This window comes from Capricornis sumatraensis, unplaced genomic scaffold (genome assembly GCF_032405125.1).
Source record: "Capricornis sumatraensis isolate serow.1 unplaced genomic scaffold, serow.2 scaffold1, whole genome shotgun sequence".
NCBI classification, from domain to species: Eukaryota; Metazoa; Chordata; class Mammalia; order Artiodactyla; family Bovidae; genus Capricornis; species Capricornis sumatraensis.
Window position 1 is genome coordinate 3,384,350 of NW_027184612.1, and position 24,079 is coordinate 3,408,428.

Genomic DNA, 24,079 nt, shown 5'->3' on the forward strand with positions numbered 1-24,079 from the left:
CATCTAGTTGTCCCAGCACCACTTGTTAAAAGGCCCATCCCTTCTCCACTACATTGCCTTTGTGCCTTTAAAGCATTTTTCTATATTTACAGAAACGTTGCAAAGGTAGTACTGACAATTCTGTCACTGAGTTTTCCCAATGTCAGTGTTCTAGTTTTGGCAAATGTAGTTTTCTCTTAGTTTTGTCTACGTAAGATGTAGACATTAGTAGATTACTATTAACTAAGTTCTAGGCTTTATTTGATCCCACTAGTTTTCCCACTAACGTTCTTTTTCTGTTCCAGGATCCAACAGGGAATACCACATTATATTTGTTTTCATGTCTTCTTAGGTTTTTTGGTTTACACATAAATAAAAATGCGCTTAGACCAAAGTTTTCAACAGGAACAAGAAAGAACATTAAATATTACTCTAATCGTTGTGGCTATTAAGATTTTAAAGCAAAAGTGACTTCCCTGGTGGTGCAGTGGTTAAGACTCCATGCTCCAATGCAGGAGGCCCAGGTCTGACCCCTAGTCAAGGAACTAGAGCCTGCATGTTGCAGCTAACAGCATGCGTGCCACAATTAAAGATCCTGGATGCAGCAACTAAGACACATCACAGCCAAATAAATTTTAAAAGGAAGTTCAACTGGATTAAAAAAAACGATTTTAAAGCAAAAGAATTTTCTTTCAGAGTTCATAATGAACAGCAGCATTATTAAATAGCAAATATTTCATAGGAATCATCAAAATAGCTGCTGTTTTCATCCAGGAACATTCGGAAAAATACTAAAATGAGAAAAGCTAATTAATATTTATCCAAAACACTTTATTAAAACTTAAAATGGAAAAATATGTATAAAATTAACTGGTAAAGAAACAAATCAGATAGCAAGTAATAGTCCATTACTGGAGATTTTATTTCAGATATAACAGCCCTGATCAATTGTTGACTGTTGTGTAATATGGTTAATATAGAAAACCTTATGAGTGATTTTTAACTTTCTTATCAACTGAAAACTAGCTATGGCTTTATTCAACAAAGTGGAGCAACTTCTGGATGACTTGAACCTGTTGTTGAATGGTATTTGTAGTCAGCTGTATGATAAGAAAGCTATAATGAAAGATGTGAATAAAGCATTTTTTAAAAACATGAACAAGTACAGAATATGTGCTCTGTCTAGTTTCTTTAAATTCACTGGAGAAAATGTCACATCTTTGATATTAGGATTTGTTGAGTTGGATTCAACATTTCGCAACGATTATTTGTGTTCTTTTCAGGTATAATTCTCCACTTTTACAAAAGAATTCTGTTACTAGAATTGCCTACATGATTTTCCAAAAAGATTCTAATTCCATATGCTAACTCACAAATTATCCTAAATAAATATATAAGGAGTATACATGCACGCATGCTCAGTCCCTCAGTTGTGTCCAACTCTGAGACCCCCTGGACTGTAGCCCACCACACTCCTCTGTCCACGGATTTTTCAGTCAAGAATACTGGAGTAGGTTGCCATTTCCTAGTCCAGGGGATCTTCCCAACCCATGTACCTGGAGGCAAATGAACTTCTCCAGTGTGACGGCAATATGTGAGGCTAGCTAGAGTTATGGTGAGAGTTCGTGTCCTTGCCAAGTGCTTGGATTGTTAGAAACAGAGGCTCTTTTTAAGTAGATATACACCAAATTCTGGTAAAAGTTCATTATGCCCTCCAAGTCCCCTATGAGGACACTGGCTTACTATATGAGAACAAAATGAAGGTCCATCATTAGGACTGTGGACCCTTAATGAGGTCACTATTCCAGAACTTAATAAACACACTCACTACTCTCTGACCAGCTCACTGGGAGGTGGCTATCTTGTAAAAATGTGGGCTCCTTGGGAGCTTCAGCTTTATACAAGGCAACACATGGAAGATGGCCTCTCAAATGTGGCTTGGCCATTCCTGAACACAACATGACACTCAGATTGTGAAAGACCCCAGACATCCACTGATTAACAACATTCCCTTCCAGTTACTTTCCCATACAATGTTTTCTCCCATCATCCCCTCCTGAATTCAGTTCAATCATCCTTTTATCCTTACCACTCCATTAATATCATTCCACTCAAAGTCACCATGAGTTCCAGATGTCACAGCCAAAGGTCAACTCAATCTTCATTTTATCAAAACCGTCAATAGTATGTGACACACCTCACTCCGTTTTGAGAAACTAGGCTTCCAAGACACCCTCCTTTTCTTTCCCTCTCTCCCTCCTTTCCTCTCCTTTCCTTCCCTCTCTATCCCACACTCCCTCCTTGTCTCCCCACACTTCCATCTCTCTTCTTTCTCTCCTCTATTCCTTTCTTCCTTGGTTCTCTTACCTCACGAGCTGCTGCCTATCTTTTTGGTTGCATCATTCTATCTTCCCTATTTCTAGGTATAAGAGCCCCCTTTTTCAGACTGTTGACCTTTCCTCTTTATCCATCATTGTTCTCCTGGTGATCTCACCTGGTCCCACTGCTTCAAATATTATTAGATACTGATACCTCACACAGTTGTACCTCTAGTCATGAAATTGTCCCAAATTCCAGATATGTACATCCAAATGAGTACCTAGCTCCCCCTTGGTAGCCTAATCATTGTCTCAAACTCAACATGCCCAATATGAAACTTTTTATTTCTGCTCCCACCAAAAAATTAAAAAAAAAAAAAAAAAAATCCCACCCAACCCTCCAGTTTTATCTCAGTAGAAAACAATTCTATTTTTTTATTTCTTAGGTCAAAGACTATAGAGATATCCTTGATTTCTTTCTCTCTCATTCAGCTTTTGTCCATCAACAAATGAAGTCAGCTCTACCTTTAAAATATACTGTCTTACTGCTTCTTCACAACTATTGCCTCAATCAAACCACTTCAATTTCTCACCACACTAATGCAAAATTGCCAGTTGGTCTGCCTGTTCCCACAACTGTTCCCTAACCATTTCTTCTCCAGATAGTGACCAGTGATAAAAGGGGGATTGCGACACTCCTCTACTCATACCCTTCCATGCTTCCTGTCACACTGTGAGTAAAAACTAAAATCTTCACCATTCCCTATAAAGCCCTACCCAGCCATGCCCCCAAACATCTTCCTAAATCCATTTCCAACCATTCTCCTCTTCCCTCATTCTACTAGCCTTTGCTGCTTCACTTATACGTAAAGTTCCTGTACACACACAGCTCTGCAGCTGAATTATCTGTTTTAATTCACCTAGTTGTTCCTTTGCTAGTCCATACTCTTGTTATAATATTTTCATCAGATCCCTTAATATCTGGTGTAGTCATCCCCCCTTTAATTTTCTTCATCGACACAGATTTGGCAACTCTGAACTCCATTCTTTTATCTGAATTTTAGAATTTGTTATTTTGGATACCCTAAGTATCTTAACAGTAATTTGATTTGCAAAGCATTGAGTTTGCAATTTGGTTGATCTTTAACTTTGAACGTGAAGTCTTCCCATCTTTAAATATGGTATATTTGCCCAATTATTAAAACCTGTTTTATCTGCTTTGTTAGAGATTAAAATACTTCCCCATAAAATCTTGAATATTCTTAATTAGTTTGATTCCTTTTCTCTTTTGGCCTCATCCTTCTCCAGCCTTTCCCCACCTTAAGCCCCATACATATATACGTGATTCAACAGTACTCTCTCAGTGGCCTCTCATGAGTTTTGCATTAGTTCTTCAGGTCTTCCTAGCTTTTCTTTTTATCCTGCGGCATCTCTGGAGCTAGGACGGCAAAGGCAACATGCAGCCTATGCTGGTTTGCCCCCATGGTCCCACTGATTGTCTATGATGGTTTGAGCTGAATTATTTTACTATTGGCAAGTGAATCTCCTAATTAAAACATGTCAGTAAGTGGCACATATAACAAAATGACAAATAGGGTTGTTTATGGGCATTATAGGAGAAAGCAATGGCACCCCACTCCAGTACTCTTGCCTGGAAAATTCCATGGACAGAGAGGCTTGGTGGGCTGCAGTCCATGGGGTCGCTAAGAGTCGGGCACATGACTGAGCGACTTCATTTTCATTTTTTACTTGCATGCATCGGAGAAGGAAATGGCAACCCACTCAGTGTTCTTGCTTGGAGAATCCCAGGGATGGGGGGAGCCTGGTGGGCTGCCGTCTGTGGGGCTGCACAGAGTCGGACACGACTGAAGTGACTTAGCAGCAGCAGCAGCATGGGCATTATTTTATATTTGTCATATGCTCTCTATCTCACACCATCCAGTCCTTCTTAATCTTCCAGGCTCCCTCTGAGTCCTCCAGCAGCCCAGGTCATCACATGGCTGCTAAGTCCTACTCCTCTTTCTGTTCCTTCCACCTGCTCTGCACAACAAAGCTCTTCAGCATCCAGAAAGGCTGGATCTTCCCTCTACCATCAGATCGGGATTTCTTCTTTTTGAAAAGTGATCTAACTTTAAAATTTAGAAGCGATCATTTGTTTGTACCAAGAGATTTTTCATCCTAGCAGAGATAGTTTCAATCCAAATTAATTTATAATTGGTGCAAAATTTCACAGTATAACCAATGAAAGCAATTCAACAAGTATGGTAGAGAATGGTCCTGGGTTGTAGCATTATCAGGTAAGTAAACAAGTTCTAAGAGACTTCCACAGATGGTTTATTCTTTACAGTATTTTCTCCATTTTTATAACTTCTTCCTTTGTTTTCACTTTGCTTAGCACCTAGGTTTTATAATGTAAAAGTGAAAGTCACTCAGTTGTGTCCAGTTCTTTGAGACCCCATGAACTATATAGTCCATGAACTTTTCCAGGCCAGAATACTTGAGTGGGTAGCCATTTCCTTCTCCAGGAGATCTTCCCAACCCAGGTCTCCCACATTGGAGGTGGATTTTTTACCAGCTGAGGTTTTATAAAAATTCTACAGTTTTTTCTTTCTTTTTTCCTTATGCAACACTGTGACATTGTAATGTGGGCCTGTAGTTCTCTGACGGAGACAGGGTTTTATTCATCATGCTGTTTAAGTGCAGGTCAGTCTTAAGGCTAAGACACACGATATGAAAAAATTATGAAATCTGAGTCTCTTAAGCCTAGACATTAACCCAGCAAACCTCTAAATTCTGATTAGCTTTCTCTTTACCCTCATTTTACTTTCTCTTCCCATCTTCACTGTGTGAAATTTTAAGTTCGTAATAGGGTAAAATTGCTTCTACCTTTGTTTGTAAGATATGTCATTTCAAAATTTAATATCTGAAAAATATCCAGAGGGGAATTTCATCAGATACACTCCACTCATTAGTACAAAGGCTACTGAGGTTCTCTATAGAGTCTACGTAGAATATAAGGATCACTCTTTTGTGTGTCTTGCTTGTTTTATTTTTTCTTATTCTTGTCTCCTAAACTATCTGTAGTTACAAATATCTAAACAGGTATATTTGGTACATGCAGAAGTCTGTCAGCATAATAAGCAAATGTTTTAAGTTAAAGTCTCTGGTAAATTACACTTGTGTTCTTGTACTGTTTAGTATGATTTTAGTAAATCATAAGAAAATTGATGGCTGCACTAATTAACTTTTTTCAGTAATTTTTAAACTTTCAGATTTATAAAATGTAATCATTGTTGCAATTCTTAGTGTTTTATATTTCTAAAATATGGTTGTTTCATGATAATCAAATATAAGTTATATTGGAAATATACTCGTTAAAAAATACTCCCTATTTTTTATATTTTCACTAGCTATACCTAGACAACATAAAGGCAGCTATTATTTTTTAATCAACAGTGGTTGTAAATATTCTATTTTACTTTCTTAGTACTAGACTATAGCACCAAGTGATACACTTACTGTTCTATTTCTGATATTACGATTTCAAGGCAGTTGTAGAAAATGCTTTAGTAGATGTAATAGTCAAAGAAGAGTCGCTAGAATTTGGAAAGTCATTTTGTAGTTTAAGGGGAAAATTAATTTTGTTTTGTTGTTTTAACTTTTGTTTGCTTTTCTCAAAAGTCCCTTCTTAACTAGTGAGCCCAAAATGTCAGGCCTGTAATCCCAGCTAGAGCTTTACCAGGTGTGTGTACTTCCCGGATCACACAGTTCAATGAGCTGTATTATCTGTCTCTGCACAATCTCTTCTGAAGTCAGTTGCTGATGCTGTAATCATAACCCTTGAAATGTATGGGTAAATAAAAGCTCCTTTATCAGAAATGTATGACTACTCACTTTCTCAAGAGACTCTTAATGGCAAAATTGTGGCAAAATGAGAAATTTCTTCCCTCCTATTTATTTGAAAACAACAAATTATAGTCATGATTTCAAGATTTCCTTCCAGGGCCTCATTAAATTGCCTCCCATGTCATAAAAAACCTCTTGTGAAAGATGCTTCCGGAGGAAACTTGTCACATTAAACTGTCAGTCAAGTCCTCTTCTCAAGTTTTGCTACTGTCTTTTGATCCAAGAGGAGCCACGGAGATGAACCATCTCTTCCTTAAGATTATTTAATAAATAATTTTCCATCCATTACTCTTATGCATAATAATCAGCAGCACTCTACACTATACAGTCTTGTATGTAGAGCCTACTTTAGATTGGGATGTGGAATAGACATTTTAGAATACTAAAATCATTTCCATACAAAAAGCCAAATTATTAACCTAGCAGGAGATTTTGTTGTGTTTGGTTTGTTTTCTAAAGACGGAGACACACTAGATAAAGCGTTGTTCATCTCTTCCATGAACCATAAAATTAAAGGAGATAACTGGGTTTTCCACACTTGATTCTTTGTCTCTGCAATAGAATAGGTTTTTAGCATTTGAGCAGCTTAAAGCCATTTGGTTAGTTTTTCCATATACTTTCTTTAAAAATCACTCTTCAAAAGTGCCAAGTTCCTGATTTGAAAACTCTAATCATTTGGTTTTGACCAATTGTGTGGGAAGAAATATAAAATAGTTTTTCTTCTGTTCAGCCATATTTTCTTTGGTCAATGCCATTTCTGTTTTCTTGGTTTATTCTTTCTGGATTTTTCTAAATCATTACCCTTCATACTGAATATTATGGGGGAAATATGAGCTTAATTTTTTTTTTTTTTCCAAAACCAGTCTTTTGATAAAGGGCAAAGTTGAAGGCCAAAATAGACAGATAGCTCAATCAACAGATTGATTTGTACCTCCACTAGTTTGTTCCTCCACCAACATAGGCTACATTATATTTTCAGTAAAAACAGAATTTAAGACATTAGTAATAGAAGTGAACAATTCATTAAGTGTTTGATAGGTTCTCATTCTAGTTTATATATTAATCTTTAAAAATATTAACTACTGAGTAGCTCACACAAAATGGAACTTTTTAGAGGGAATTTAAGCTGATTTTTCTGTTCAGAAATTTTATAGTTAGTTTTCAGATCAGATTCATGATTTTCTCTCCTATGTTCTTTGTCTTACTTACACTGTTTTATCTCAGGGTACAACAAAGAACAAAATTAACAGTGCCTTAAATGTGAGAAAATACAGTGGGTCCTCATCATTTAATTCTTACAAGAATATTTTGAACTGAGTGTTTTTACTTTCATTTGCAGATAAGAAGGTTGCAACTTGAATGGCCTATGTAACTTGCTCAAAGTCATAGTGCAGAGCCCTGAGGTTCAAACTCAAACTTCTTTTATTCCAGAACCTAAATTCATAACTAAAATACTAACTCCTAAAAGCTATGTGGACATCCTAGTGGGCATTAGAAAGGTGTCAAAGAATGTTAGAATCAGACGAAATATTAGTGAGCATGTCATTTTAATATGGATAAACAGAAGTTTATAAAGGCAATGACCTTAATGTCATATTTTTGTTTAACGGCAGAAGTCAAATATCTTCCTATTTAAGTGCTCACTGAAAATAATCTCAAAATCATTATTTATAATTTTATTTAAAATCCTTTTTGACAGTATTACTTCTATAATGTAGAAAAATCTTATGGTTGCTATGTATGTATTTTCTTTTTGCTGCTCTAGTCTTGCATGTATGCTAAGTTGCTTCAGTCATGTCTGACTCTTGGTGACCCTGTGGACCAGAGGCTCCTCTGTCCAAGGGATATATCTCCTGCATCGGTAGGCAGGTTCTTTACCACTAGTGTACCTTGGGAAGCCTACTGGGTTAATCAACTTAAAAATAAGTCTTTTGTCACAGAAGAAATTTCTAATTCCCAAAAAAGTTGATTTCCAACATGACAATTTGGAACCTCATGGGAAAGACTTGAAAGCCTGGCTTGTGATAATTGATTTGATTCACAAAAATTACTTATCATCTTTTTTTCAATAATTGTTGCTTAAACATTAGGTAAAACAGACAAATTTGCTTAAGTAAATGTTATATCTCAAAATTTTCAGCACTATACTGATTTACAATAATTTTTCTGAGTTTAACCTCTGTTAAAAGGCAGCCATTCATTAAAAATCATTGCTCCCTCCATAACAATAAAGCAAATAATGAGTGTGTGTGTACACCCACCTGTTTGTGTGTATATGTTTATATACACATATATATTTGAAGATATTCAATAGTTGCAGATGTAAAGAATTCTAAAAGTAAGATATAGAGAGGAATGAGATCTTGAGTAAATAAAGGAAGATTGTTGGCAATTCCCTGGTGACACTTGCTGAATACAAGCATAGAGGAGAAAGATCAGACCTAGCATAGTGAGAGGTAATCTGTTGGAGTAAATAGAATCCAGTAGAGTTTTCCACAGCTGTGTAGGTGACATGAATGACTGGAATCTGGCGGAGCTAGTTTTTTCTTCCTATAAGACTTCACTCACCCAGTAAACATTTACTAAGAGTGTGGCATTATAGAATGCTGGGGGACAGACTGAGGAAGAAGAGGAATCTTCATAAGTCTTGCACTTTAGTTCCAAAGTCCTGCTAGAAGGATGTGCCTATAATAATATCTTATGGATATCAATCTTTAGACATTTGAAAGCTGACATGAATTAAACAAAAGTGGCGAGACTGGGCACATTCAGGGCGGTGAGGAAATGTAGATCAATGGAACAGAAGAGAAAGCCCAGAAATAAACCCATGCATCCAGGGTCAATTAATCTACAAGAAAGGAAGCAAGACTCTACAACAGAGAACAGAGAGTCTCTTCAATAAATGGTGCTAGGACAACTAGACTGTAAAAGAATTAAATTAGAACATTCTCTAATATCACACACAAAAATAAACTAAAAATGGATTCAATAGCTAAATGTAAATGTAAGACCAGACACTATAAGACTCCTTAGGAAAACATAGGCAGAACACTCTGACATAAATGACAGCATAACTTTTTGGATCTGTCTCCCAGAGTAATGGAAATAGAGGAAAAACAAACATATGGGACTTAATTAAACTTAAAAGCTTTTGCATAGCAAAGGAACCCATTAACAAAACAAAAAGACAACCCATAAAATGGAGAAAATATTAGCAAGCAATGTGATCTACAAGAGATTAATCTCTAAACTATACAAACAGCTTATATAGCTCAGTATATTTTTAAAAAGCCAAGCAAAATATGAGGTCCAAATAGACATTTCTCCAAAGAAGCCACACAGATGGCCAAAAGGCACATGGAAACATGTTTACCATTGAGAACTATTAAAGAAATGCAAATTAAAAGTATGATCAGGTATTATATCATCTCAAGTCAGAATGGCCATCATCAAAACGTCTACAAACCTATTTATGAAACAGAAATAGTCACAGATGTAGAAAACAAACTTTCAGTCACCAAGCAGTGAAGGGGAGAGAGGGATAAATTGGAAGATGGGGACTGACATGTATACAACACTATATATAAAACAGGTGAGTAATTAGAATTTACTGTATAGCATGGGAGCTCTACTCAGTACTCTGTAATGACCTCGAAGGGAAGATAATCTACAAAAAGAGTGTTTATATGTATATGTATAACTGAATAACTTTGCTATACAGCAGAAACTAATACAATATTGTCAATCAACAATACTCTAATAAAATTAATTTTTAAAAACACACAAATAAGAAATGCTGGAGAGGCTGCTGAGCAAAGGGAGCCCTGCCACACTGTAGGTGGAAATGTAAATTGGTGCTGTCATTATGGAGAATAGCATGCTATGTGCTAAGTTGCTTCAGTCAAGTCTGACTTTTTGAGACCCCATGGACTGTAGTCCCCCAGGTGCCTCTGTCCACAGATTCTACAGGCAAGAATACTGGAGTTGGTGCCCTCCTTCAGGGGACCTTCCTGACTCAGGGACGGAACCCATGCTTCTTATGTCTCCTGCACTGGCTGCTGCTGCTGCTAAGTCGTGTCAGTCGTGTCCGAATCTGGGCAACCCCATAGATGGCAGTCCACCAGGCTTCTCTGTCCCTGGGATTCTCCAGGCAAGAACACTGGAGTGGGTTGCCATTTCCTTCTCCAATGTATGCAAGTGAAAAGTCAAAGTGAAGTTGCTCAGTCATGTCCGACTCCTAGCGACCCCATGGACTGCAGCCTACCAGGCTCCTCCATCCATGGGATTGTCCAGGCAAGAGTACTGGAGTGGGGTGCCATTGCCTGCATTGCCAGCCCGGTTCTTTACCACTAGCACCACCTGGGAAACCTGGAAAACAATACTGATGTTCCTGAAAAAACTAAAAGTAGCATTACGGTGTGAAGCTACAATCGCAGCCTGGGTGCATATCCAGAGAAAACCATAATTTGAAATGCACCCTCAGTGTTAACTACAGCACTGTCTACAAAAGCTAACATATGAAAGCAATCTAAATGTCCACTGACAGATTAATGGATTAAAAAGATGTGATATATTTATACAATGGATTGTTGTGTGTGTGTGTGAAGTCACTCAGTCGTGTCTGACTCTTTGCGACTCCATGGACTGTAGCTTACCAGGCTCCTCTGTCCATGGGATTTTCCAGGCAATGGTACTGGAGTGGATTGCCATTTCCTTCTCCAGGGGATATTCCCAACCCAGGGATCGAACCCAGGTCTCCTGCATTGTAGACAGATGCTTTACCCCCTGAGCCACCGGCTGACATAATGCAATTTAAAGCAACATGGAAGCACCTAGAGATTACCACACTGAGTGAAATAAGTCAAAGAATAACAAATATTGCATAATATTGCTTATAAGTGGAATTAAAAATAAACCATGGTACAAATAAATGAACTTATATACAAAACAGAAACAGACCCATAGACAAAAATACAAACAAACAAACAAACTTACAGTTACCAAAGCGGAAAGGAGGGGAAGATAAATTAGGAGTTTGGGATTAACATAGGCAATGGCACCCCACTCCAGTACTCTTGCCTGGAAAATCCCATGGATGGAGGAGCCTGGTAGGCTGCAATCCATGGGGTCGCTAAGAGTCGGACATGACTGAGCGACTTCACTTTCACTTTTCACTTTCATCCATTGGAGAAGGACATGGCAACCCACTCCAGTATTCTTGCCTAGAGAATCCCAGGGACAGGGGAGCCTGGTGGGCTGCCATCTATGGGGTTGCACAGAGCTGGACACGACTGAAGCGATTTAGCAGCAGCATGTATAAAATAGATAGCCAGGAAGGACCTACTGCACAGCACAGGGAACTATATTAAATATCTTGTAATAACTTATAACAGAAAAGAACCTGAAATTCTTTTTCAGAGTCACATATATAAATATTTACATGCATATATATGACAATTCAATCATTTTGCTGTATACCTGAAACTAACAAAACACAGTAAATCAACTGTATTTCAATTAAAAAGGAACACAATATTCACAGAAGAATTAAAAAGTTCTAGCGAACTGAAGAAAAAAAAAAAAGGAAGTTAAATTGCAACCCACTGCTGACATGGCTCATCTCCTGAATCAATCGATACATAATCAGTTTCTTATCCTAACTGCCAGAGAGAATGCTCTCTTGCTGGGATGGGGGACAGATATTTCTTTGTCTGTTTGTTTGTTTGTTTTTTAATGTATAATACCTGACATACAACCACAAATTTCAAAACACGTAAAGAAACAGAAAAATGTCAACTAAAATTAAGAGCAAAAATAAAAAATAGAAGCAGACACTAGCATCGCAGATTAGAACTTCTGAAAAGGAATTTTAAATGTCATTATACATATGTTAAAGAAATATAGGCAATAAAGACAATAACTGAAAAAATAATCATTTAACAAAGAAATGGAGACACAGAAGAGAAAATAAATTGAATACTGTACAACTGAAAAATAAGGTGTTTGGAATTAAAAATTTTTGAACAGATTTAACAGAAGATGGGCAGCAGACTGAAGCATCAGTGAATTTGAATTAGGTCAAGATAACTTATAAAGACAAAAGCACAGAGATAAAAAGAATGGGAAATAAAGAACATAGCATCAAATAACTTCTTCCACCAACATATAAGTTGTAATATCAGTAGAACCCATACTTTTCCTTTCAAAACTGATGCATACAATAATATGTCAGGGGAGAATAGTCTTTAACAGTCTTTTTCTTCTCTCTCGTCCTCAAGGAGAGGGATGTGACATCATTTTTTTTTTCTCTCAAATATAAATTTCTTGAGTATATTCATTAAACTAACATTTAGGAAATTTCTACTGTGGCATCGGTTCTGGAGATATATAAGTCAGTAACTACTATATGGTAGAATGGTGGAGTATGTAGATAAAGCAGCGAGCAAAATAAAGATACTCTCCACGTGCATGCACTTTACTTTTAAGCAAAATGAGACAGAAAATGAAACTGTGTGTATGTGTGTGTGATCATAAGGGTTTAAAAACAGTCAAGTAGTAAAAGGAGATATCATATGCACAGGGGATGGAGGAGTGTGTAATATTTGAGATAGTTCATCTGGATATGCCTCCCTGGTGACTTCACATGTGAGTAGACACTTCAAAAAAGTTAGCTGACATTCAGGCCATGAAGATACGTTGGAAGTGTTTTCAACAGAAGGGATGATGAGTGTCAAGACAGTGAACCAGAGGCATTTACGCTGTGTTGGAAGGACAGAGTGTACAGCCTGGTTAGTGGAGAGATCAGGGTGCAGCACAGTAGGAAAAAAAAGGAAAAAAAGGTTAGCTGGAGATAGATCATCAAAGGAAGCTGAACCAGATAAGACCTTGACCTGTACTCTAAAGGATGTGTGGGGGGTAACCTATCTGGCATATTTGAAAACAAAACTTTCTCCTCTTTTGTAGAAAGACAAAATGAAACAGGTAGAAATAAGAACAAAGAGTAATAGTCCGGTTAAAACATGTTCATGGCTGGGCTAGGATGGTGATAATGGAAGTGGAGAGATGCAATCAGAATTTAAATATAATTTTTAGATAGTATTAAAAGCATTTAAGTATGGATTCAATGTGAGATAAGAGCAAAAAAAGGAATACATGAGTTACCCAATGGCTGTTTAAAATGTTAGTGGGTACAAAATTTTCATCTTGTTTGTGAATTGCCAATAGTTTCATAGAAATGCTTTTGAAAGGAAAATTTTGAGTCAGTGTAAAAAGAAAAAAAAAAAAAACGGTTGACATAATTACTGATGTTGATCATGTGTCAAGTTGAAGAAAATACTGGGATATACACCATGTATTTGTAATCCTTCAATTCAGTTCAGTCGCTCAGTCATGTATGACTCTTTGCGACCCCATGAACTGCAGCACGCTAGGCCTCCCTGTCCATTTCAACTCCCAGAGTCCACCCAAACCCATGTCCATCGTGTCGGTGATGCCATCCAACCGTCTCATGCTCTGTCGTCCCTTTCTCCTCCTTCCCTCAATCCCTCCCAGCATCAGGGTCTCTTCAAATGAGTCACCTCTTCACATCAGGTGGCCAAAGTATTGGACTTTCAGCTTCAACATCAGTTCTTCCAGTGAACACCCAGGACTGATCTCCTTTAGGATGGACTGCTTGGATCTCCTTGCAGTCCAAAGGACTCTCAAGAGTCTTTGCCAACACCACAGTTCAAAAGCATCAGTACTTCAGTGCTCAGCTTTCTTTATAGTCCAACTCTCACATCCATACATGACCACTGGAAAAACCATAGCCTTGACTAGACGGACCTTTGTTGGCAAAGTAATGTCTCTGCTTTTGAATATACTGTCTAGGTTGGTCATAACTTTCCTTCCAAGGAGTAAGCATCTTTTAATTTCATGGCTGCAGTCACCATCTGCAGTGATTTTGGAGCCCAGAAAAATAAAGTCAGCTACTGTTTCCCCTGTTTCCCCATCTATTTGCTGTGAAGTGATGGGACTGGATGCCATTTTAGTTTTCTGAATATTGAGCTTTAAGCCAACATGTTCACTCTCCTCTTTCACTTTCATCAAGAGGCTCTTTAGTTCTTCTTCACTTTCTGCCATAAAGGTGGTGTCATCTGCATATCTGAGGTTATTGATATTTCTCCCAGAAGTCTTGATTCCAGCTTGTGCTTCCTCCAGCCCAGCATTTCTCTTGATGTACTCTGCATATAAGTTAAATAAGCAGGGTGACAACGTACAGCCTTGACGCACTTCTTTTCCTATTTGGAACCAGTCTGTTGTTCCATGTCCAGTTCTAACTATTGCTTCCTGACCTGCATACACGTTTCTCAAGAAGCAGGTCAGGTGGTCTGGTATTCCCATCTCTTTCAGAATTCTCTTGAAGAATTTTCCACAGTTTCTTGTGATCCACACAGTCAAAGGCTTTGGCATAGTCAATAAAGCAGAACTAGATGTTTTTCTGGAACTCTCTTGCTTTTTCCATGATCCAGTGGATGTTGGAAATTTGATCTCTGATTCCTCTGCCTTCCCTAAATCCAGCTTGAACAGCTGGAAGTTCATGGTTCACGTATTGCTGAAGCCTGGCTTGGAGAATTTTGAGCATTACTTTACTAGTGTGTGAGATGAGTGCAATTGTGTGGTTTTTTGAGCATTCTTTGGCATTGCCTTTGTTTGGGATTGGAAAGAAAACTGTCTTTTTCCAGTTTTGTGGCCACTGCTGAGTTTTCCAAATTTGTTGGCATATTGAGTGCAGCACTTTCACAACATCAATTTCCAGGATTTGAAATAGCTCCACTGGAATGCCATCACCTCTACTAGGTTTGTTTGTAGTGATGCTTCCTAAGGCCCACTTGAATTCACATTCCAGGATATCTGGCTCTAGGTGAGTGATCACACCATCATGATTATCTGGGTCTTAAAGATCTTTTTTGTACAGTTCTTCTGTATATTCTTGCCACCTCTTCTTAATGTCTTCTGCTTCTGTTAAGTCCGTACCATCTGCCCTTTATTGAGCCCATCTTTGCATGAAAAGTTCCCTTGGTATCTCTAATTTTCTTGAAGATTCTCTAGGGCATCAGTGACCCTACTTTGCTTTCATTTATCTACAAAACTGTCAAATATTTAGTTTATTTCTTCCACATATTCTTCATTGGTTTATTGAGATAAAATCTACATAAACTGAAATATGCAGACTTTAACTTGGTGATTTTTCTCAAATACACACACACACACATATACACACACACACATGCAACCGCACTAAAAGATACAAGAAAATTTTTAAGAAAGATATTGTTTCTTCTATCTCTGGCTAGTCTTAACTTCCCCTTTGTATTTACTATTTAGATTTTTACTATTCTAGATTAACTTGGCCTGGATTCAGTTGATTGGTCTGATTTTTTTCACTCTACGTTTGGAGGTTTATCAATTTTGTTTTGAGGATCAGTTAGCTTAAGTTTTTAAATTAATGTTAAGTAGTGTTCTCTCTCAAAAAAAAAAAAAAAAAAAAAAACCCAGTATGTTTACCTGTTCTCTTGTGGATTGGTATTTGAGTTGTTCCAGTTTGGGGATATTTAAAATAAAACTGCAATATATATTTCTGTACAAATAAGATTCTTCATTTTAATTTATGATGTTTTCTTAGCAGGATATAAAAATTAGGTCTCATAAAAAATAAATTCATAATTGTACTGTGCTCAGCTGTGTCCAACTCTTTGTGAGCCTTTGGAGTGTAGCCAACCAGGATCCTCTTGTCCATGAGATTCTCTAGACAAGAATACTGGAGTAAGTTGCTGTTTCCTCCTCTAGGGGATCTTTCTGACCCAGGAATCAAACTCACTTCTCCGGTATCCCCTCCACTGAAGGATGATTCTTTACCTGGTGAGCCATCAGGGAACCCCAGATAAAGCCAGAATCTTTAAAAGGAGACCCCTCTTTCTACACTAAAATAAAAATTATCTTAAAAAGGAGAAACATGGAAGAAAAAAATAACTTTCAGGTGGCTTCCTAGAAACAATCTTTTTTAAAGAAATGAAAAAATCGTCTCTGAGTGTTTGCAGCCATATTTAGCTCTTGCACAGGTTTCACGTTACAACTGATGCCATTGGGGCCTTCTGAATATATTCAAACTGGTTTTTAATTTTAAAGTTTTGGATTGCTTGTTTATTCAGGCACACAACTGAAGCAACACCAAATCTTTTCTGGAAATGGATTAATGTTTAAAATCACCCCCCATAGTTTACCATACATGCTAAAGAAAATATCGCCCACCTTCTACTACACACACATACACAAAGAACATACTCGGGGAAAAAAGGTACCATGAGTGAGAGTTGATAGAAGCAATAAACTGAAGAATTAGACTCACAAAGTTTGAAGATACTGTAATTATCAGATAGAGATCATGAAAATTTTGTTTATTGTTGTTGAGGAAATAAAAGAAGGAACTGAATAAATGACTGAAAAAACAAAAGACAGAAAAAATGACCAGACAAATTGAAAATATAATATCTAAAAGAGAAAATATAACAGGTAAAAGAGAAAAACTATAATTGTTAAAAGGTAAATCTCAGTACATAGACTAGCAAGAAAAAAGACATACTTAAAAAATAAAATTTGTAAGCTGGAAATTCGTTTTTCTAAGGCTACCTAGAATGCAGCAGAGAAGGATAAAGAAAAGGAAAATGTGAAAGAAATGTTAAGAGACCTGGATAATACCATGACACTTTCTAATATACAGTTTCAGAGGGATAGAATAGAGAGCACATAAAAAGGAAATAGATGTATATCATCTCTCAAAATTACAGGCTGGCTTGCTTTCCCTTACTCACAATTTTTGAAATTGAGACATCATTCACATCACTTAAAATTTACCCTTTATGAGTATCTAACTCAGTGGTCTTTATTTATAAAGTTGAACAGTTAGCACCATCTAGTTCCAGCACATTTTCATCGTCTCCCAACAAATGGGGCTTTCTTGGGTGACTCAGTAGCAAATAACATGTCTGCCAATGTAAGAGTCATGGTTGGGAAGATCCCCTAGAGAAGGAAATGGAAACCCACACCAGTATTTTTACCTGGGAAATCCCATATACAGAGGACCCTGAGGGCTACATACAGTCCATGGGATCATGAAAGAGTCGACACAACTTAGGGACTAAAAAAGAGATACTATTCCCATCGAGAGTCACTCTTCATTCCATTTTCTGTCTATGTGGAATTATCTATTTTGCACATCTCAAATATATGAAATCTTCACATATGTGATCTTTTATTTCCTGTTTCTTTCACTTAGCTCAGGTCACGAGCTCCTTATTGCAAAAATCATGCTTAAATTGAAGAAAGTACAAGAAACCACTAGGTCACTCATGTATGACCTAATCTAATCATTTATGATTATACAGTGAAGGTGATGAATAGATTCAAGGGATTATATCTGGTAGACAGAGTGCCTGAAGAACTATGGACGGAGGTTCATAACACTGTACAGGAGGTGGTGAGCAAAACCATCCCAAAGAAAAAGAATTACAAGAAGGTAAAGTGGTTGTCTGAGGAGCCTTTACAAATGGCTGAGAAAAGAAGAGAAGTGAAAGGCAAAGGAGAAAGGGAAAAAATATATCCAACTGAATACAGTTCCAGAGAAAAGCAAGGAGAAATAAAAAGCCCTTCTTAAATGAACAATGCAAAGAAGTAGAAGAAAACAAAAATAACAGAATGGGAAAGACTAGAGATCTTTTCAAGAAAACTGGAGCTATCAAGGGAACATTTCATGCAAGGACGGGCACAGTAAAGAACAGGAACAATAAGGACCTAAGAGAAGCAGAAGAGAATATTAAGAGGTTGCAAGAAAGCTGAGCCCCAAAGAACTTATGCTTTTGAACTATGTTGCTGGAGAAGACTCTTGAGAGTCCCTTGGACTGCAAGGAGATCCAACCAGTTCTTCCTAAAGGAAATCAGTCCTGAACATTCATTGAAAAGACTGATGCTGAAGCTGAAACTCCCGTACTTTGGCCACCTGATGGGAAGAACTGACTCATTGGAGAAGACTCTGATGCTGGGAAAGATTGAGGACAAGGGGACGATAGAAGATGAGATGGCTGGGAGGACAAGGGGACGATAGAAGATGAGATGGCTGGATGGTATCACCGACTCAATGGACCTGAGTTTGAGTAAGCTCTGGGACTTGGTGATGGACAGGGAGGCCTGGTGTTCTGCAGTCTATGGGTTCGCAAAGAGTCAGACACAACTGAGCAACTGAACTGAAGAATATATAGAAGAAGTATACAAAAAGGTCTTAATGACCCAGATAACCACAATGGTGTGATCACTCACCTAGAGTCAGAAATTTTGGAGTGTGAATTCAAGTGGGCCCCAGGAGGCATTACTATGAACACAGAGGAGGTGACGGAATTTCAGCCGAACTATTTAAATTCTAAAGGATGATTCTGTTAAAGTGCTATACTCCATATGTCAGCAAATTTGGAAAACTCATCAGTGGCCACAAGACTAGACAAGGTCAGTTTTCATTCCAATTTCAAAGAAGGGTAGTGCCAAACAATGTTCAAACTACTGTACAATTGCACTCATTTCACCTGCTAACAAGGTTATGCTCAAAATCCTTCAAGCTAGGCGTCAGCAGTATGTGAACCTAGAAGTTTCAGATGTACAAACTGGGTTTATAACAGGCAGAGGAAGCAGAGATCAAATTGCCAACTTTCACTAATCTTAGAAAAAGCAAGAGAATTCCAGAAAAACATCTACTTCTGTTTCACCAACTATGCTAAATCTTTTGACTGTGTGGATCACAAAAAACTGTGGAAAACTCTTACAGAGATGTGAATACCAGACCATCTTACCTGTCCCTTGAGAAACCTGTATATAGGTCAAGCAGCAACAGTTAGAACTGTACACGGAACAACAGACTGGGTTGTTGCCACCCTGGTTATTTAACTTCTACGCAGAGTACATCATGTAAAATGCTGGGCTGGGTGAATCACAAGCTGGAATCAAGACTGCTGGAAGAAATATGAACAACATCAGATATGCAGATAATACCACTCTAATGGCAGGAGGTGAAGATAAACTAGAGAACCTTTTCTTGAGGGTGAAAGAGGTGAGTGATAAAACTTGCTTAAAAGTCAACATTCAAAAAACTAAGATCATGGCTTCCAGTCCTATCAATTCATGGCAAATAGAAGAGGGAAAAGTGGAAACAGTGACAGATTTTATTTTCTTGGGCTTGAAAACCACTGCAGATGGTGACTGTGGCCATGAAATTAAGACAATTGATCCTTTGAAGGAAAACTACGACTAATCTAGACAGCATATTAAAAAGCAGAGATATCACATGGCCGACATTGTTTGCATAGTCAGAAAAATGGTTTTTCAAGTAGTGATGTTCAGATGTGAGAGTCAGACCATAAAGAAGGCTGAGCAAGGAAGAACTGATGCTTTTGGATAGTGGTGCCAGAGAAGACTCCCGAGAGTCCCTTGGACAGCAAGCAAGGCTTCCCTGGTGGTTCAGTAGGTAAAGAATCCACCTGCAATGTGGGAGATCTCAGTTCGATCCCAGGGTTGGGAAGATCCCTTGGAGAAGGGAATGGCTACCCACTCCAGTATTCTGTGACCAGAGAATCCCATGGACTATAAAGTCAGATACAACTGAATGACTTTCACTTTTACTTCGGACAGCAAGGAGATCAAACCAGTTAATCCTAAAGGAAATCACCCTTGAATACATACTCACTAGAAGGACTGATGCTGAAGCTGAAGCTCCAATACCTTGGCCACCTGATGCCAAGCGTTGACTCATTGGAAAAAACCCTGATTCTCCAAAAGACGGAAGGAAAAAATAGGGGACAGCAGAGAATGAGAGGGTTAGATAGTATCACCAACTCAATGGACATGAGTTTGAGCAAACTCTGAAAGATAGTGAAAGACAGGGAAGCCTGGCATTCTGCAGTTTGTTAGGTAGGACATAGCGACTGAACAACAACAACAACAATTTGTAAAATTCATCCACACTGTAGCAAGTATCACTTCATTCCCTTTAGTGGCTGAATACTTTCCCATTGTATGGATATACCACTGTTTACGTCTCCATTAATCAGTGAGGTTCATCATTTGGGTCATTTCCACTTTTTGGTTACTGTCAATAGGGCTATTGTTTTGTTTGGTCTGATGGACATTCTACTCCAAAGCTTTAACTAACACTCTCTCAATACTAGTTTTTAACAACTATGCCTGGCCCTAAACCTTAAACGTATGTTATGATACTGGGAGCCACGCCCTAGGCAGTATGTGTTTAGATGTAATGAAATACATACATTCCATTATGTATGTATTTGTGGAATAATGTATGTAATAGTGGAAGAAATGTATGTAAAAGTGGAAGAAAGTATTTAAAAGTGGAAGAATACGTACTTCCACTTTTATAAATTCATGGGGTCACAAAGAGTCGGACACGACTGAGTGACTGAACTGAACTGAACTAAAGGGGCATCTCTGTGTTGGCATTTAGGCTGGATGTAAATATACTTAAAATATCCCATGCTTTCACTAACCTCATGGTCTTTCAAAGCAAAAAATTTAAAAACCTAAATAATTTTAACTCCTACTGAAATGTGTCCTGAAATAGATTTCTTACTGCTCTCTAAGGAAATCACAATACATTATCAATATTTTATTGTTTTTATTTTCTTCCTTGGAAGTCTGTGAAGAAGTCTGTACAAAAAATCAAACAGTTTTTTAAATCTTTATCAAACAAAACTATTTTAATGAATCTTTATTCTTTGTTAGAGATACTCTATCTGCTCTATGCAGCATCTGATTGAGAGAGATTTTTAATTATGCTAAGACTCATTGGAAAAGACTCTGATGCTGGGAGGGATTGGAGGCAGGAGGAGAAGGGGACGGCAGAGGATGATGAGATGGCTGGATGGCACCACTGACTTGATGGACGTGAGTCTGAGTGAACTCCGGGAGTTGGTGATGGACAGGGAGGCCTGGCATGCTGCGATTCATGGGGTCGCAAAGAGATGGACACGACTGAGCGACTGAACTGAACTGAAGGTACAACTGAGAGTCCCTTGGATTGCAAGGAGAACCAACCAGTCCATCCTAAAGGAGATCAGCCCTGGGTGTTCATTGGAAGGACTGATGCTAAAGCTGAAACTCCAATACTTTGGCCACCTCATGCGAAGAACTGACTCTGATACTGGGAGGGATTGGAGGCAGGAGGAGAAGGGGACAACAGTGGATAAGATGGCTGGATGGCATCACCGACTGGATGGACAAGAGTTTGGGTGAACTCTGGGAGATGGTGATGGACAGGGAGGCCTGGCGTGCTGCAATTCACGGGGTTGCAAAGAGTCAGACACGACTGAGCGACTGAACTGAACTGAACTGAAGGTACAACTGAACCTAACATGAAGCATGAAAGACATGCTTCGCTTTCAACTGCAGTCTTATTTCTGTCCTAGCTCACAAACTTTCAAGCCTAAGTCAGAATATGCTGTCTTTTCTCCTTCACTTAACATCTGATGTGTACAACTGAAGCATGAACAGCTGGTACTGATCAGAACAGGCCAAGCACTCAAAAACTTACATCAGTGGAGCAATGCCGGGGGTCAGACGTCCTTGGCAAAACTCACTAAACATTTTTGTAAAATTACTTACAGATTCATCAAGTTACCAGTAATATTTCTACATGGATGAGATCCAAAACACATTTATGTGCCTGTTGATGTGCTTTTCAAACTCAAGCAAAAAGTAAATAGTTGCCCAATCAGCATTACTGAAAATATGGGACCTGAGAGAAAGGTGCATAAGAGGCAAATTAAGTGAGAGGGGGAAAATAAAAAGGTATTCCCAGAGAGAGCTATTCTAGATGTTACAAGGATAACTTTTAAAAAGAAAATGACCTTGAAGGTTGGAAGTTCATTTGAGAGGGGGTAAAAGAAACAGTCAGGTCTGTGATCCAGAATAAAAAGGAAATGGAAGTGCTTTTATTTTGCCCCTAGAGCAATGGAAATTTATTGTGTGTATTTGGATATAGATTTTATTTTATTTTTTACTACCCTGGTGGGTGAGCTGAGCAAAAAAAAAAAACAAAAAAAAATCCATTTTATGACATTATGGACCTTTTAGACAGAGATTTAGGCCACTGGCAAGAAACATTAGTTTATTTGGGCAAAAGGTTAGTCCAAAGATAAGGCATCTTTCTCACTGGGCTGGCTTACCAAAGGGACTCTTCTTTTCCATACACCTTGAAACAAAGGGAAGGGTAAAAATTCTTAGGAAAATAAAATCTATGTTAGTTCTGTGAGACAGTGTGTTGTCACTGAGTACACAAATCTTGTTGGCTTACTTATAAAATAAGCAAATCAGATAGGGAAAGCTGTGAAATTAAAGCTTAAACTCAGGATGCGTTTTGTTTGTATTTCTTCAACAGGCTTCTGGGAAAGTAAACTCGTCTTTGATTTTCTCTTTGCTCCTCTCTTTGCTTGCTTTTCCTGTTGTTGTTCAGTTGCTTGGTTGTCTCTGTCTCTTTGAGATCCCGTGGACTGCAGCACGCCTGGCTGGCTTTGCCCTCAAATTATGGCAATTGTTTACTGTTTGAACGCATTTCTCTTTGAGAGACAGGATTATGTCTTTTTTAAAAATTATTCCCAGTGTCTGGCATATAGTAGCTGCTCAATAAATATACAGACTAAATCATTCATTTGCAGCAATCGAGATTATGAAAAGGCTGTCCTACAAACCATACTAGTTGAGATTAAGATCATTATTCCTTATTTAGAATCTTTTCTCTGAGAGCATGTAAATCCCTTGGGTTTGGGAGAAAAGAAAAAAAAAAAAAACTGGAAGAGTTCAGTGGATTGGCTTTCCTTGAAAGACAGCCAACACTTTTTTCTCCTGATCCATAATTAGAATAAAGTAAGGACAGCCATTTAGATGTTCTTTCAGCAGTTCCTAAATTAACCCAGACTCACAAGAGAAGTGGGAGGAAGAGACTGGGAGGGAAAAGAAGGAGAAGATAGAAGCAAAAAGAAAGGGAAGCAGAGGAGGACAGAGGAGGATTGGCTAAGAAATCTACTGCTGTGTTTGTCTGAAGACATTAGCACTTTTTATTTAATTGTACTTTTGGTCCCAAAATTTATTTTTACCACATGTGCCTTGTTTTAAACTAACTCCCAGAACTGTGCCACAAAATATTCCTGCTTCAACATCACACCTGGGTCCAGTTCAAGAACCTAACTACTTCTAGTCCACATGCTAAAGCCTTGCTCTCATATGCCAGGAAAAATAGCCAGTGCCATTTAACATCTGGACCCAATGTACTCTCTTTACTAATTTATATTTGTGTAATATTTTATTTACCAAAAGATAAAATCAGTAAAAGTAGATAGTGAAAATCATTTAGAAATTTTAATGAAAATCTGAATATAGTAAACGCAGATTTATAATTTATACTTTCATGATTTTAATGTTATATATGCCTAAAATGGAAAATATCTTTTAAATGCAACTAACTGCCCATCAGCAGTCAGGCATGAACCTGGGATGTATCCATTCTGTAGTACATATTCTGTATTTCAAATACATATTGAATAGGTTCTAGCTTATCATTAATCCTGGTTCTTACTGAATTTGCATCATCAAAATGCAACACTTAAAAGCAATTTTTCAGTCTCTTGGATGATATAATTTTGGTTGTATCTTCTTTGCTCTATACTTAAGACCATTTTCAGTTTTACATCTATAAACACAATTTAGAATGATCAATGAGTTTTTAAATTTCCTCATGACTTTCTCCCCCAATCACCTTTTCTTACACATCTGTCTTCAGCATTTGC

General features: G+C 37.8%; 1 protein-coding gene across 2 annotated transcripts in view; it reads right to left on the reverse strand.

The window, feature by feature from the left end:
• Nucleotides 1–24,079, reverse strand: part of LOC138072306 (lysozyme C, kidney isozyme-like) — a 55,390-nt gene that overhangs the window by 25,872 nt on the left and 5,439 nt on the right. The gene's annotated exons all lie outside the window — the stretch shown is intronic.